Here is an 18,585-nt window from a genome sequence, read left to right on the forward strand (position 1 = left end):
TGACACTGATAACACAAAGGATGGGAGAGAAGAATCAGGAATATACTGTTGGGGATCTTCATGGTACCTGTGAAGTGGTAAAGCATTTGAATTTCTCTGATTATTTATAATTTATAATTTATAAATTGTAATTTACAATTACAATTATATTGTAACTCCTAGGACATAAATGGTAAATCAACGTGAGATAAAATGGAACCATAAAAAAAATTCAATTAAACAAAAGTAAGACAAAGGAAGTGTAATAAGAAACAGAGGGAACACATAGTGAAAGAATAACTGGGGAGATGTCACTCAGTCATTCCAGACACCAACCCTTGAGTCAACCCAAGTCAATCTAAATTCAGGGCCCAGACATTATAGAACAGAGACCGGCCACACTTTTTGTGTGTCTTGTTCAAATTGCTGACCAAAAGAATTGTGAGATGGCACAGTAACAAATTTTTTGTTTTAAAACATTATGTTTTGGGGTAGGTTATTATATAATAATAAATAATACAAACAGTTGGGAAGTACTAAATTGCAAGAAATGAAAATATATCCAAATTAGCCCAAATAAAAATATATTTATGATAAGGATGTAGGTGTATCTCAAAACTTAATTTTTTTTAATTTTTATTTTTTAAAGTTTATTTTTGAGACAGAGAGAGACAGAGCATGAACAGGGGAGGGGCAGAGAGAGAGGGAGACACGGAATGGGAAGCAGGCTCCAGGCTCTGAGCCATCAGCCCAGAGCCCGACACGGGGCTCAAACTCAGGACTGCAAGATCGTGACCTGAGCCAAAGTCGAACGCTTAACCGACTGAGCCACCCAGGCGCCCCTCAAAACTTAATTTTAAGAAACAGATGTGGGGTGCCTGGGTGGCTCAGTTGGTTAAGAATTTGACTTCAGCTCAAGTCATGATCTCACAGTTCGTGAGTTCAAGGCCCCAACTGGGCTCTGTGCTCTCAGTGCAGAGCCTGCTGCAGATCCTGTCTCCCTTTCTCTCTGCTCTTCCTCATTCACACGCCCTCTCTCTCTCTCTAAAAACTAAATACACGTTAAAAAAAAATAAAAGGAAACAGAGTTCTTCCTTGTAGGTCACCCAAAGTGTTGAGTCACGAACCCGCCTTGTACCTCTTTCTGGTGCCACAGAGGCCTTCTCTATACCCAGTGCAGGTCAATAGACTGGTATGTGAGTCACATTGCCATTGCCACTGATGGCTTTGTGGAGAGTGAGTATAAAAAGATAGTAAAAAAGACAGGGTTGATTTCTGTGAGGAAAAGGAAAGACTGATTTAAGGATTCTAGTTCAGCATAGCTATTCTATGACCAGAGGCTTAGGGCTCAGCCAAAGTGACTGAAATCCCAGCTACTCTATTTTCTAGCTATGAGGCATATTTCTTAACCTGGCTAAGTCTCAATCTTCATATAATCATTTGTAATAATAACAATTTATAGATATACTTAAGGTTCAAATGACACGATGTCACTAATGTCCCTGGTTCTCAAATAAACCATTATTATTTTAGAACTTTTTGGATAACTGGACAGTCAGTGGGTTTAATTCACTAGACATAAGATGAATGAATTTTGAGGGCGGTGTGATATTGTAATGTATAAGAAATATATATTTGCTCTGTTTCTGACTCAGAGCTAGTAAAACCCTTGGAATTTCCTTGGCGAGGAGAGTGGCAAAGGTTTGTTATGTTCATGAGGTGACTTTTGGATCCCACCTAAGGATGGTGAAGGAGTTGTTTCATTTTGTGGATTAGTATCATCAGCTTCTTGAGAACTCTTTGTTGAGATAAATTATAGGAGCGACTCTTTAGAAAATAGTATCTGACTTCTAATGCTGCAGAGTGAGAGCATGGTTGGCCTGATGGAAGACCGACAGTTTACTACGGAATAATCACAAACGACTATATGTGTTCTTGAGGGAACAGCCAGCCTGGTGAAGTGAATAAAAGCCACTCTAAGGTCTGTTCACTCTGAGAAGGTGAACTGTCTTTCATGAATGCCAAAATGGAACACCGCCAGATGAAAGAGCTGATATGTTTTACATGAGAGCCATGCAGGGCTGGTTTTATAATAATCAATACACCCACCCTCAGAATATAGCTCGTCACCCAGGCCATGGTAAACACTATGGTTAAGGAAGCTCCTTTTACATGCACACCCCATCTAACTTTATTGTTGTAAAACCATAAAACCAAACTTTATGGAATTTGCTCTCTCAGCTTCCCTTCATGGGTCTTACAAATGCTAATAAAAACATCCAGTTAATTAATAAGGCAATGAGAAGAAGCAGAGGGAGAGTCAAGAGACTTGTCCAAACTAGGTAGTAATTTTTAAACAGTTATTAAGAAATAAAGAGGAAACAGAGAGGGGAGAGTCACGGAACTTGTCTCAGCAGGGTAGAAATCTTTAGATGCTTATTAAGGAATGGAATGAATAAAATGAACATTGATTGGGTTAAAACAAAAATATTAACACAGCATAACCTTAAGTTGAGTGGGCCGAAGAGTTCCCTATGTTCTTCCAACATTAAAGGGTCCCAAACAAGTCCACTCTGCTTACCCCTGTTTGGAGGAATTTACAAAGCCATAAGGTGGAGATTTTAATGAGAACTTGACCAAAACCAACAATCTCTTATGGCAGTAGTTAGGGTAATGAAGTTAAAGATTGACAAAAGAGACAGAGTTCCTTGGTTCCATCTCTTACTGGGGACCCAAAGCCTTTTGCACAAATGTGGGTGAAATGAACACTGTGTGGATAAGAGAAATTTCCAGGATGTCTTGATATGGGAATCCCATGAAGTGGTACCAGAATCCATTGGTGAAGTCCTAACTGGGGCTACAATTAAATTGAAAGAAAAAAATATGTAATGGTTGATAAGATTATAGAAGTTGGAGTATTTAAGCAGGTATTAGGTAAAGAAGTTGTGTCTCCTTTACCTGAATGCTTATGGGAATGGGTATTATATCTGGTGGGGAACACTTCCCCTACCTAGTATTATAAAACCAACATCTGTTGATTAAGTCCTAAGGAAGGCTACAGTTAGGAATGTAATTGCTAATAAAATTAAGGTATAATCAAGATTTAAACAGATTTAATGTGAAATGATTGCTTCTTTTTTTACTTGATTATATTTGGGAGATAGACATTGTATCTGACTGGAAAATGTTTCCCCTACCTAATATTATATAACAGAATGCATGTACATCCATGCTTCATGCAATATTCATTGAACATGCTAAATAAGAAGCAGTAAGATTGCCTGAGACTGCATGGTCTAAAATGGAACCTAGAATGCTGGTAGAGACAACTTCTCTCTCTGTGCAATAGCCCTATGTGGAGTATTGACTGGGGCTTATAGCAAGAGTTATATCCTTTTATAATAAACCAGTAATCTAGTAAGTGAAATATTTCCCCTGAGGTCTGTGAGCCGCTCTAGCAAATTAATGGAATTCAAAGAGGGGTTGGGAACCTTTAATTTATAGCCAGCAGGTCAGAAGTGCAGGTAATAACCTGGGGTGACATCTGAAGGGGGCTGTGGGAGCAGTCTTGTAAAACCGAGCCCTCAACTTATGGAATCTGATGCTATCTCCAGGTAAATAATGTCAGAACTGAATTGAATTATAGGATATCTAGCTGGTGTCAAAGAATTACTTCTTGGTGTAGTCAACCTACCACTCCGCTATTGCTTTGGAATTGGTACTACAACCTATTTACTATCGTCAGAGCTTTGCAAAAATTATTATTCAGGGAATGTGTGGAGGTGGATCTCAGTTGTAACCTGACACTACAGTTCAGCAAATTAGGGCAATGAAGTGACAAAAGCATCCTGATGATTATACAAATCACCAGTACACTGTGCTTTACCCCCTTGCCCCAGGATGGTCACCTCCAGTTCTAACCAGTTGATCTCGAGTACCTTTCAATGTTGGGAGGGGAGTGCTTCTTATCATTAATATTCAGAACGTGTTTCAGAGTCAAGTTGGGCACAATTGACCATTTGTCACCGGACAAAACATACATAGGTTACCTTGCTAGCCTTCGTGTAAGTCTTGCAAAGATTTGCTGAGATGAGAAGCGCAGAAAGCCATGTAACAGGGAGATGGTTGTCCTATTGCATACTGTCTGAATACGGACGACAATCCAGACTGAGAAACTTCTCAATACCAATAAAAGAAGAGACTCAGAAAGACTGAGCAGAAGGAGCTGGTAAAGCTAAGAACTTTGGAGCTGCCAATAAAATGGCACAATATTATCTTCTTGGATCTTACATAAACGGTGACTAGAGATGGAGGCAGACTCTGTTAACTAAAAGCATTACAAAAGCATTTAAGGAATAGGACGTGTCATTTTTAATTTCCAACATCAAGCATGACTCCTAGATCCTTGTTCAAATATCTATCTTCCTTTCTGTGTTGCAGTCTCTTGGAGATTGCATATATGCAATTATTTATTTATTTATTCAATTATTCACTTTTTTTTTTGAAATTTGTCAGTAAAAGCTTTAGGAATATCTGCACATATACATTTACATTCAAGCCGATAACACTGGTAAGTTTCATTTCAATACAAATCATGTTAAATAGTTCTTAAATTTCAGACATGGTCGTATATATGTCATTTAAAATTCTTTTTTATCTAGATACAGATCTTGACAATGACTCTCTTGATGCTAGGCGTACAGCTAGTTTGTCCCGAAACTCATGAAAATAATGATGTTGCTTTATAGTCTTGTATTGTATTGTTCCAGATCCTCTTGGGTCTCCCAGGCTGTCTACAGCTTGCTGAGAGGAAGTTGCGTGAGACAGGAACAGTAGGAGACAAGTGGGTACGAGACAAGATCTCCCAAGTCCTCCACAACAGTGTATTAAGATTTTTCAGTTCTTTTTTAAGGCAGATTATAAGCTCCTCCATTATTTCACAGCAGATGGCTACATCGGGAGTCCTTCCGTCTGGGATTGGATGATCATGAGTGATAATTCCATGGTGATGGTAGAGGTCCACAAGGTTTGGGACGCGGTATTTTGACAGTTCCCCTCTGGGGCAGAAAATAAATACGCCTCGTATATCACAGCTCCTTAGTTCTTCTGTACCTTTTTGGATATCTCTTCTAACATTTTTTAATTTACCATCTGGAAGAGCACATAACCCAAGAAACTGAGAACAATTTACTCGTGACAGGGGTACTCATGGTATCTGAATTGGAGTCTGTTCATCTTCAATAGGCTCTTCTTCTGATGCGTCACATTCACTTGTTTGCAATGAACTGGGTGATTTCATCACGGGCCACCCCACATCACGACTGGCTACCACGTCCAATCACTTATTATTTTATGAACTCATTCATTAAGAATATACTACATACTGAAGATTATCTTGAGTGTGAGGAATTAAATAACAAATAAGCTGTGGTTCCTGGACTCGAGCTGTTGTCAATCTGGGCAAAGTCGGATGTCAGACAGATATATATACAAAAATTACAATATAGAAATATAAGAACAAAGGTGTTGTGTAAAGTGCCATGGGAGCATCAACCATTTAGTGCCCAACTACACCTAAGGTTGGGGAAGTCACCAGCAAAGGTCAAAAAAGGCTTCTGAAAAAGAATAAATATGGTATTTAAATGTATTTATTGAAATAGTAGGAGCTTATTCAAATGGCAGGGGAAAGGTCATTTTACATACCAAGAATAGAGGTGCTGGATCAATTAGAAAGCTTTGAGCTGTGACTAACAAAAAATATGATGAAATGTAGCTTAAACTATAAGGGACTTCTAACACTTCTAACCTGGAATGGCTAGAGAATTGTGAAGAAATGGATAGAACACAATGTTTACAAGGTTCATAGTTATCAGATTATAAAGAGCTGTGTGTACCACATTAAATAATTTTCTTTTGCTTCCTCTACTTTTGTGTCATATTCAAGAATTTATTACCTAGGCCAACGTTATAAAGTTTCCCCCTGGGGCACCTGGGTGGCTCAGTCAGTTAAGTGTCCCACTCGATTTTAGCTCAGGTCATGATCCCAGGGTTGTGAGATTGAGCCCCACTTTGGGCTCCACACTGAGCACAGAGCCTGCTTAAGATTCTCTCTCTTGCCCTCTGCCCCTCCTCCACTTGCACACACATGTGAGCCTTCTCTCTTTCTAAAATAAAATTTAAAAAATTAAAAAGATAACAGCTTTTCCCGTATGTTTTTTTCTAGGAGATTTATAGCTTCAGGTCTTATGTATAAATCTTTAATTCATATAGTTTATTTTTGTGTATGGTGTAAGAAAATTGTCCAACTTCTTTCTTTTTTTTTTTTTTCTTTCATGTGTATATCCAGTTTTTCCAGCACCTTTTGTTGAAGACACCATTTACCAATTGTGTATTCTTGGCTCTCTTGTGAAAGGTCAGTTAATTGTATATGCATGGGTTTATTTCTGGGTCTCTATTGTATCTATTGGTCTATATGTCTGCCTTCATGCCAGTATCATACCGTTTTAATTACTGTAGCTTTGTAATATATTTTGAAATCAAGAAATGTGATGCTTCTAGCTTTGTTCTTTTTCAAGATTGTTTTAACTATTTAGGGTCCTCTGTAGTTCCATGTGAATTTAAGAATTATTTTGCCTATTTCTATAAAAAATGCTATTGTGATTTAGACAGGGATTGCATTGAATTTATAGATTGATCACGTTAGTACTATGGATATTTAACAATAAGTCGTTCAATCCAAGAGTATGAAATACTCTTCCATTTCTTTGTGTCTTTAATTTTGTTCATCAGTGATTTATAGTGTTCAGCATACAAGTGTTTCATCTCTTTAGTAAGGTTTACCCTGAAATATTTTATTCTTTTGTGATGTTATTGTAAATGGGATTGTTTTTTAAATTTCTTTTTCAAACAATTCATTGCTAATGTATAGAAACACAACTTATTTATTGTATGTTGATTTTGTATCTACAACTTTACTGAATTATTTGTCCTAACGGTTTTCTTGTGGAGTCTCTAAGATCCAGAAATACCGTTCCTGGGTATTTATCCAAAAGAATTGAGTATATGTGTTGCCAAAGTGAGCACTATCCAAAAGAATTTAAATCACATCTTGAAAAGATATTTGCAGTCCTGTGTTCATTACAGCACTGTTCACAGTAGCCAAGATGTGAAAACAACCCAAATGCCCATCAGTGGATGAATGGATAAAGAAAATGTGGTATATACAGACAATGAGCTATTATTCAGCCTTCAAAAAGAAGGAAATCCGGGGTGCCTGGGTGGCTCAGTTGGTTGGGCATCCAACTTCAGCTCGGGTCGTGATCTCGAAGTTCATGAGTTTAAGCCTCAAGTCAAGCTCTGTGCTGACAACTCAGGGCCTGGAGCCTGCTTCAGATTCTGTGTCTCCCTCTCTTTCTGCCCCTTCCCTGCTTGTGCTCTGTCTCTCTCTGTCTCAAAAATAAACATTAAAAATAAATAAAAAGAAGGAAATCCTACAATGTATGACATGGGTGAAGCTAGAAGACATTAAGCTAAGTAAAATAATACAGTGAATAACAAATTCTGTATAATTCCACCTATGTAAGGTATCTAGAATACTCAAAGGCATAGAAGCAGAGAGTGGAATTTTAGGGCTAAAGGGAATTGGGGAGTTGTTATTCAATGGTTGTTACAGTTTCAGTTATACAAGATGAGTAAGTTCTAGAGATCTAATGTACAACACCATGCCTATAGTTACCAATATTATATTGTGCCCTTAAAATTTTGTCGAAAGAACATGTTAAATTACATTTTTTATAATAATTTTCATTATAATTTTTTAAAAAGTAGGGCAGAAAAAAAAGGAATTTGAATTTCATCCTGAAAATAATAGAGAGTAGTTGAAAGATTTCAGCAGTGGACAGTATGGTCAAAATCAAATTTTATAAGCTATTGTTAAAGAACACAATTCAATTGAGTGAATTGTAAAGATCTTATTGGCTTTATTCAGTGATTTGTGAATTGGGCAGTATCCCATCCAGCACGGAGAAAGGAGCTCCAAAAGCTGTACAAGGCAAGAGATTTTAGGGTCAGAAGGGAGAAGTAACAAGGAAGCAATGGTGGGCATTTGCTAACCGGTTAAAGCAGTTAGTTCCCTCATATGGAACAACGGGAAGTCTCAGAGCTGCTGCATCAGGCAACTTGTGCTGAATAGACATGTTGAGATTTGTTGCTGACATAGGGCTAAATTTGAATGACTCCATCTTGGGCCTGATCTGGGTTACTTCAACACGATCTTGGCAAAGAATGGAATATGCATTGGAGTGGGGCAAGGCTGGAACCAAAGGTCCAGTAATGAAGATAGATGGGCTCTTGGAAGGATTTTTATTGTAGAAGATAGGGGAATTCAAAATAGCTCTATGGTCCAAACTAGGGGTTGGATACCAGTACTATTAAACATGATAGTAAATAGAACCAAGAAGACAAGATATGTGAAGGAAGTTGAAGTTTTGAATCTCTTGAGAGCAAGAAGAAAAGTTGACAAAATTTAGAAATTCTCTCTTCTACTTCTGGGTATCCTGTACCAAATATACCCTTGGTACCTATCACTGGCCATTACACATAGCTGAGGTTGATTAGTTATTTAATAATAAAGTCTGACAAATCTGGTCATTTGAAACTAAATTGTCATTAGTTAGAACTTAATAGTAAATGGTTAACTTTGAAGGCATGGTTTCTAGCAATTTCTTTTTTTTTAATTTTTTTTTTTTTTTATGTTTAAGAGAGAGACAGAGTATGAGCGGGGGAGGGTCAGAGAGAGAGGGAGACAGAGAATCCTGAGCAGGCTCCAGACTATCAGCACAGAGCCCACGTGGGGCTCAAATTCACAAACCGTCATGATCTGAGGTCATGATCTGAGCCGAAATCAAGACTAAGACGCTCAACCGAATGAGCCACCCAGCTACCCCTCTAGCAATTTCATGTATGAAAATTTCTTTATATGATCATAAAAAAATTGCGCATCCCACTGGAGTAAAAGTATGCTTTTACGATTTGTTGATAAAATGCCTAATGGAAAAATGTTACCTGGAACCTCTATTAATCAAAACAGTCTCATGCATTTAAAATAGACTACAATTGTGTATGCCATGCATTATTTATTATTTATTCAATCAACAGTGATTAGTGTACATATGGAGTTACAGACCTCTTGAAATAACTCCAACTTCCAAGAGGCCCCAGCACACCATGTGGTGCTTGATTGTTTTGGTTTAATTGTCACATCATAGAAATAAAAGCAGGAAAATCTTAGAAAGTCAGATAGAACCATCTACTTCTGATAATTTAAATGCTCTATAATCTTCAAAATCCAATCCATTTAAATTTTTTTTAATCAATGTAATTTTGACATTTCATTGGGAAGAATGTTGCTCCTTATAAAAACCCATATAAGTGGCGTCTGGGTGGCTCAGTCGGTTGGGTGTCCGACTTCGGCTCAGGTCATGATCTCGCGGTCTATGAGTTTGAGCCCCGCGTCGGGCTCTGTGCTGATAGCTCGGAGCCCGGAGCCTGTTTCGGATTCTGTGTCTCCCTCTCTCTCTGACCCTCCCCTGCTCATGCTCTGTCTCTCTCTGTCTCAAAAATAAATAAATGTTAAAAAAAAATTTTTTTTAAAAACCCATATAAGAAATCCTGATAATCCAGAGTTTTCTTGGCTCCAGGATAAATCACAATTATGGTGATCTTCTCATTTTATTAATCTCTGGGTTTACTTGCTTTCAGTGTCTTACATTACAAGACAGTCTTAACACTATGCTCAATCTGGGCTACATATATTTCCATGCAATTTTAATTTTCTTTCATTATTAAAAGCATAAAAATTTTAAATCCTTGACACTATTTATGGAAGTCTCCCCTTTTCATTAGCAAATCCTTATTAATCCTATTAACTGGTGCTGATATTTATTTAGTACATAAAATATTCATTCTCCAACTTAACAGTTAATTGCAGCTTCCTAAAATGTGTTTCTAGATTGTGTTAAAGAGATATCTGGATTAATAGATAGCAGAGCTGAGAATAACAGTGATTTCTAAGTCAGCTGCTAGGTACACATATTAACCTGCCCCCCCCCCCCCAGTGCTATTTAATATTTAAATTCACTGCTGTATAACAAATTCTGAATAAAATACTTTTTAAAATCTCACCTTATTTGATGATCTATAGTTCGAACATACACGAAGACAGGCATACATGATTTGTAATTTTTTTAGTGTTTATTTTTGAGAGAGGGAGAGAGAGAGTGTGTGTGAGCAGAGGAGGGGCAGAGAAGAGAGGGAGACACAGAATCCGAAGCAGGCTCCAGGCTCAGAGCTGTCAACACAGAGCCCTACGTGGGGTTCAAACCCATGAACTGTGAGATCATGACCTGACCTGAAGTCAGATGCTTAACCTACTGAGCCACCCAGGCACCCCAGGCATATGTGATTTATAAAGCCAAAGGAATTATATAAGCAAATGTCTTCTAATGGTTATCATTGGATTAATTTCACCAAAATAATTAATTTATATTGCTTCATATACTCTCTAAAAGGAACCTGATATTTGTAAACATTTCCTCAAATATAAGCACATGCTTTGCTAACAGAATTTCTTGCAGAATGAAGACAGCAACTTGGATTATAAAGGTCAATGACAGTGCAAGACTTGAGCTTTACAGATCATCAAGATGCTGTCTTGTTTGGCCAATATCCCCAGCAGCTTTTGCCCAGGTTAGGACTCTGAGCATCCAAAGAAATGCCGAATGTGTTCCTGTCCTGCTCCATCTTTAGCTAAATAAGTTTGTAATGTAGTATCTATGTATGTATGTCTCCTTCCCAGAAGTCTATAACCTACTGAAAAGCCAAATTATCCCTACACTATTTGTTGCAAAATTATTTCCCTATCACTGATTTGAAATCTCACACTTATCAAATGTTGAATGTAATAAGGTCCTTCACTGAACCCTCTACCAATTCCATTGATACCTCAACCTAGTAATTAGACAATGTGTAATAGTTCTAAATGGTATTGCTTCATACAATGGTTAATATCTGATAGAAAAAGGGTTTGTCATTCTTTTCCATAACATTTCAGGTTATAGATATTTTGTTTTCCAAATGAAATTTAAAATTGTTGTTATCAAGATTCTCCAATCTAATTGGAATTTAAGGAGAATTAATTTTGATTTTGAGTATTTTTCTCTGTGAGTAAAATATATCTTCATTTTAAAATTCATTCAATTCATTCTGTAGAATTTTAAAATGTTCTTCATATAGTTCCTGTGTATTGTCTTTTAACATATTAATAGGCTATTTACTTTTCATGCTGTTTTTTTTCTCTTTTATATTTTAGTTATATATTAGTTACATTATTATTGCTAGCCAAGCTACTGATTTTTTTGTCTTAAATCTGTACCAAACAATTGTTTGCCTCTTCCTTTTTTATGTTAAATCTCTGGGGTTTATGCGTATAATTATATTGTCTACAAATCAAACTGTTTTGGCCCTATTTTTCATTGTCTACTTGGTTTTACCTTTCCTTGGCTAATTGCATAGCTAGCACATACAGAATAATATTAAAATTACTGTTCTTCCATGTCTTGTTCCTAACCATAATGAAAATATTTCTAGCATCACATGGTTAAGCCTGATCCCAGAATTTTATTTAAAATATTTTTAATTTTTTGGGGGCGCCTGGGTGGCTCAGTTGGTTAAGCGGCCGACTTTAGCTCAGGTCATGATCTCGCGGTCCGTGAGTTCGAGCCCCGCGTCGGGCTCTGTGCTGAAAGCTCGGAGCCTGAAGCCTGTTTCAGATTCTGTGTCTCCCTCTCTCTGACCCTCCCCCGTTCATGCTCTGTCTCTTTCTTTCTCAAAAATAAATAAACGTTAAAAAAAAATTTAAAAAAATTAAAAAAATAAAAATTAAAATTAAAAAATAAAATAAAATATTTTTAATTTTTTAAATGTAAGTATTCTAAATCCTAAAATCCATTCAAATCCTACAGTACATTAAAATAATAATGCACCATGACCAAATGGCATTTTTTCCAGACATGTTTCCAAATTGGAAAACTTTAATAATTAACTTTGTAAAACACTAATATCCCAGGAGAATAGCCATGACAATATCATAGCTGATGCTAGAAAAGAACTGACAAAATTGCCCAGGTATTTTTCATTTTAAAAACTTTCAAATACTTGTAACCATGTTGTGCTAGTTTTGAAAAAAGAATAAAATATGAAGGCTCTTCTTTTGTTCATTGTATCATGAAGCCTTGTCTGAATCCACTTATGAAACCATCTGGGACCTAGGCAGGAATGGGATTCACAATATGAAAAATTAATGGGGCAAGCACACTGGTGAATCAGAATGGACACAGTCTTTACTATGTAATTTTGGGGACACATCTACTGGATAAGACCTTTTCTGGGAAAGTAGAGGGTACAGAATGGCTCTTGTTAACTTTCTCAATTTTTTTCCCCCTTTGGCCTATTGATTTCTGTTTGGATTCTATATCATTATTGAGGCAAATGTTGGCAATGAATATTTGCTAGAGTACCACTTATTTCATTTTTTCGAGTTTACTGTGTGTAAAGTATTGCATGAAAATTATTTGGAAAATTAATTCAAACTTGTATGTGGCTATTGGCCCAACTGTTATAATTTTGCTTAGTTGAAATTTACCTTTTTTTTGTGATTAGGACATCTATTATCCATCCTAATTGAGGTTTTAGCCAAATATAATATTTGGCTTGATATTATTTGTTGTTTTGCCTTTTTTGTATTAATTTTATTCTGTTATTATTATCATCATCATTATCTCCTTGGTTCTGGTAACTTAGGTTTAGTTTTTTCTGATTTCTTGGGTTGAATTCTTAGATTACTTATCTTCTTTGTTCTTTCCTTTTTTTCTATTTTCTGTTATTATATATATTTAGACATTCTTTAATTTTAGTTAATTCAGAAAAATCTAGAAAATACACATGAGACAAATGATTAAAACATTCAGCAATTATAGATAGTTACCTTTAATATTTTGAGGTATACTACCCAGATAAGTTTTTATAGTCATCTAAGCTTGTAAGTAGATGAGATTATATCATAATACTTTCTGTTACCAGCGATTTTCCTAAACAATTAAATAATAAACAGTTTATGTTCAGATGTGCGCACACACACACACACACACACCATAATAATAATCATCATTATCATTATTTTTAATGATTCCAGATAATTTTATTTAACCTACATCCCGTATGTGAATTAATAATTACTTTCAAATTTTTACCTTCATTAAAAAAATACACAGATCTTTATGATCAAATTATTTTCTTTCTCCCCATTACCTCTTTCCCATCAGGTAAACAATCTTAATAATCTAGTATATATTGAAATCCATATTTGAATATATTTGTGTGTATTTTGCTTTAGACATCTCTCAGTTAATACACATCATGGAAATTCTTATAGTTCATCAGTTATATATAAAACACATTTTATTTAATAGCTGCATAATACACCTGAATATATTCAACCATATTCCTAATTATGGATTTTAGAATTGTTTCCAGTTCTTGGCCACTTCAAAAATATTTTTATGTAGCCTTCTGTAATGCTGTTTTTTTCCCCATAAACAGATTCTCAAAAGTGGGTTGCTGGTTCAAATTTTGTATTTATGTTACATTTTAATAGCAATTGCTAGGTTGCTTTCTAAAATTATTGTAGCAATTGGCATTTCCTTCATCAATGTAAGAAGAGCCTACCACATGGCTTTCCAGGGGAATTCTACCAAACATTTAAGGAAGAGTTAACACCTATTCTCTTGAAACTGTTCCAAAAAATAGAAATGGAAAGAAAACGTCCAAACTCTTTCTATGAAGCCAGCATTACCTTGATTCCAAAACCAGACAGAGACCCAGACACTAAAAAGGAGAACTATAGACCAATTTCCCTGATGAACATGGATGCAAAAATCCTCAACAAGATATTAGCCAACCAGATCCAACAATACATTAAAAAAATTATTCACCACGACCAAGTGGGATTTATACCTGGATGCAGGGCTGGCTCAATATCCACAAAACAAGAACCATATGATACTCTCAATAGATGCAGAGAAAGCAATTGACTAAATACAGCAACCTTTCTTCATAAAAACCCTCAAGAAAGTAGGGATAGAAGGATCATACCTCGAGATCATAAAAGCCAAATATGAACAACCCAACGCTAATATCATCCTCAATGGGGAAAAACTGAGAGCTTTCCCCCTTAGGTCAGGAGCAAGACAGGGATGTCCACTCTCACCACTGTTATTCAACATAGTATTGGAAGTCTTAGCCTCTGCAATCAGACAACACAAAGAAATAAAATGCATCTAAATTGGCCAGGAGGAGGTAAAACTTTCACTCTTCGCAGATGACATGATATTCTACATGGAAAACCCAAAAGATTCCACCAGAAAACTGCTAGAAATGATCCATGAATTCAGCAAAGTTGCAGGATATTAAATCAATGCACAAAAATTGGTTGCATTCCTATACACCAGCAATGAAGCGACAGAAAGAGAAATCAAGGAATTGATCCCATTTACAGTTGCATCAAAAACCATAAAATACCTAGGAATAAATCTAACCAAAGAGGTTAAAAATCTATACACTGAAAACTATAGAAAGCTTATGAACGAAATTGAAGAAGACACAAAGAAATGGAAAAAGATTCCATGCTCCTGGATAGGAAGAACAAATATTGTTAAAATGTCGATACTACCCAAAGCAATCTACATATTCAATGCAATCCCTATCAGAGTAACACCAGCATTCTTCACAGAGCTAGAACAAATAATCCTAAAATTTGTATGGAACCAGAAATGACCCCAAATAGCCAAAGCAATCTTGAAAAAGAAAACCATAGCAGGAGGCATCACAATCCCAGATTTCAAGCTATACTACGAAGCTGTAATCATCAAGACAGTATGGTACTGGCACAAGAACAGACAGATCAATGGAATAGAATAGAGAACCCAGAAGGGACCCACAAACGTATGGCCAACTAATCTTTGACAAAACAGGAAAGAATATCCAATGGAATAAAGACAGTCTCTTCAGCAAGTGCTGCTGGGAAAACTGGACAGCAACATGCAGAAGAATGAACCTGGACCACTTTCTTACACCATACACAAAAATAAACTCAAAATGGATGAAAGACCTCAATGTAAGACAGGAAGCCATCAAAATTGTCGATGAGAAAGCAGGCAAAAACCTTTGATCTTGGTTGCAGCAACTTCTTACCCAACACATCTCTGGAGGCAAGGGAAACAAAAGCAAAAATGAACTACTGGGACCTCATCAGAATAAAAAGCGTGTGCACAGTGAAGGAAACAATCAGCAAAACTAAAAGGCAACTGACATAATGAGAGAAGGTATTTGCAAATGACATATCAGATAAAGGGTTAGTATCTAAAATCTACAAAGAACTTATCAAACTCAACATGAAAAAACAAACAATCCAGTGAAGAAATGGGCAAAAGACATGAATAGACACTTCTCCAAAGAAGACATCCAGATGGCCAACCGACACATGAAAAAATGCTCAACATCACTCTTCATCAGGGAAATACAAATCAAAACCACAATGAGATACCACCTTACACCTGTCAGAATGGCTAATATTAACAACTCAGGCAACAACAGATGTTGGTGAGGATGCGGAGAAAGAGGATCTCTTTTGCATTGTTGGTGGGAATGCAAGCTGGTGCAGCCACTCTGGAAAACAGTATGGAGGTTCCTCAAGAAATTAAAAATAGAACTACCCTACAACCAGCAATTGCGCTACTAGGCATTTATCCACGGGCTATAGGTGTGCTGTTTCGAGGGGACACATGTACCCCCATGTTTATAGCAGCACTATCAACAATAGCCAAAGAATGGAAAGAGCCCAAATGTCCATCGATGGATGAATGGATAAAGAAGATGTGGTATATATATATACATATATATATATATATATATATATATATATATGGTGGAGTATTACTCGGCAATCAAAAAGAATGAAATCTTGCCATTTGCATCCACGTGGATGGAACTGGAGGGTATTATGCTAAGTGAAATTAGTCAGAGAAAGACAAAAGTCATATGACTTCACTCATATGAGGACTTTAAGAGACAAAACAGATGAACATAAGGGAAAGGAAACAAAAATAATATAAAAACAGGGAGGGGAACAAAACAGAGGAGACTCGTAAATATGGAGAACAAACTGAGGGTTGCTGGAGGGGCTGTGGGAGGCAGGATGGGCTAAATGGGTAAGGAATCTACTCTTGAAATCATTGTTTCACTATATGCTAACTAATTTGGATGTAAATTTTAAAAAATAAAAAATAAAGTTAAAAAAAAAGAACCACCTCAAAAAAAATAAATATTAAAAAAAATTTTTAATAAATAAATAAATTAATTGGCCATGAAGACAAAATTTAATGCACATTTTATTAAATGTCATATGAAGAAAGAATCTATAAAAGTTATAAGAGCTAGAACACATGATAGAACTGAAAGACATAAAATTAACTCAATAATGTGTTCACCTCCATTTTGACATCCATTTTGGATAAACTGGCCTATTATTTGATTCCACAAATTAACCTCAACAACTCCTTAAAATCAGGGATCACGTAAACAAATGAAGTGGCCATAAGGCTTTGGAGAGATCTGGCAGATTACTTGTAGCAATAATTTCTCACCAACTGTACTTTTGAAGCATGGCTTTGTGTTTGAATAGTCACAATTTGAAGCTGATCATCACCTCTGTATGCCATTTCTTTATGCTATTCACCTCTGTCACCCTAAGAGAATACAGCATTTTTTTTGTCTCCTCTAAAAAAAAAAAAAAAAAAGAAAGAAAAAGAAAAGCCTAGTACTCCTGATCTCACCAGCACTGAATGTTGGTAGCTTTGAAACATTTTTCCTGCTTAGCGAAGCTTACCCATGTATGCACATCCAATCAAGAAACGGAACATTAAAAACATTTCAGAACCTTCCCTTTTGCCTGCTTCCTAAAAACTACCTCACCACCAAGGTAGCCATTATCTTGACTTCTAACAAGATAGATTCATTCTGAGTACTTATTAACTTTATACAAAAATACTCATATGGTATATAATCCATTGTGTTTGGTTTCTTATGCTTTCATGATGTTTTTGAAATTCATTCCAATTGTTGCACGTGGCAAGAGTTTATTCCTTCGACAGAAGGAAACTTTTGCAGGTGACAGATTTATTACTTTGATTGTAGTTGGTAGCATGAGTATGTGCATATGTTATAACTCATCAAATTGTATACATTAAATATAAGCAGATTTGTGTATCAGTAATAATAACTCAACAATTTATCTAATCCACTGTTAGGGCACATTGAGGTTACATTTCAGCTTTCGGCTATTACAAATGGTGCATATGAACACATGAATATTCTTGTCATGTGTATTGGTGAACATATACATGCATTTCTTTTGGGTATGTGAGTAGAAATGGAATTGCTTAGTAATAGGGTAGGACTACTGAGCTATGGCAGCCAAACGGTTTTTTTTTAGTGACTTGACCAATTTATATGCCCATTCATGCATAAGATTTCTAGTTGCTTTAAATCCTCCTTAAAACCAATCTTAATATTAGTATTTTCTTCCTTTTCTTCTTAACCATTTGGTATGTGTAGTTGTACCACACCGTTTAAAATTGATGTTCTTAATCTTTCACGGTGGGGAGTCAATAGATATGCTCTAAAATTGGTAAATCAAGAGATAGTGATTTAAAAACACTGGAAAACTTAAAAACAGAATAGAAATCTTAGAAAATATCAAAAATATACCACATGCATTACCACCACTGTCACCATCACTGCGACTTCAACCAACAAATTAAGGAAAGCACAGACCATATAGTTATAGTTAAAAAAAAAAAGGTACATTCAGTGTCGCAAAACGTATAACATACAGACTTAGTGAGTTAGCATGTCTGCAAATCAATTGATACAAGAAGGATAAACTGAATTGAAAAATAATGAGACTTATATAGGAGTAAATTCAAAGCCCAATCATATTCTATACAAAATAAACATGTTTCAAAAAGCAAAATCAAGATATTAAAATTAAAAAAAAGATGGACAAATATGTAACAAAAAGATGCAAATTAAATTTAAATGAGTTTTGTGTTAGTATGACCAAAGAAAGCAAATTCAAGGTAAAAATAGAGATTCAACTCTCTTACTGGGTTTTCTTTTCTTTTTTTTTTTGTTTGCACAAAGTAATATCAAAATTAATTTTGAAAAATCTATAAAATATTCAAGAGATCTAGACAAAAATTAGTCATAAAATATTTATAGGAAAATTTTAATTTAATTCTCTCAATAGGTGAGATATAAAGTTGGTAAATAATAAATAGAAGATGAAAATTATATACTTCATAATATTGATTTTTTTATCAGAAATGAATACTTTGTTTTGTTACGTGTTTTATGTGTGTCTATTAAAATGATTTTCTTTTTTAGTTTGTTAATATAATAAATAATGTATATTGATTATCTAATGTGAACTCA

At 35.6% G+C, this 18,585-nt stretch overlaps 1 pseudogene; it reads right to left on the reverse strand.

Annotated features, from left to right (window-relative positions):
- Positions 1–4,592: 4,592 nt before the first annotated feature.
- LOC109262223 (cyclin-dependent kinase inhibitor 3-like) lies at positions 4,593–5,278 on the reverse strand (annotated as a pseudogene).
- Positions 5,279–18,585: the final 13,307 nt, after the last annotated feature.

This window comes from Panthera pardus, unplaced genomic scaffold, assembly GCF_024362965.1.
Source record: "Panthera pardus isolate Hobbes unplaced genomic scaffold, ASM2436296v1 HiC_scaffold_13, whole genome shotgun sequence".
Taxonomy (NCBI): domain Eukaryota; kingdom Metazoa; phylum Chordata; class Mammalia; order Carnivora; family Felidae; genus Panthera; species Panthera pardus.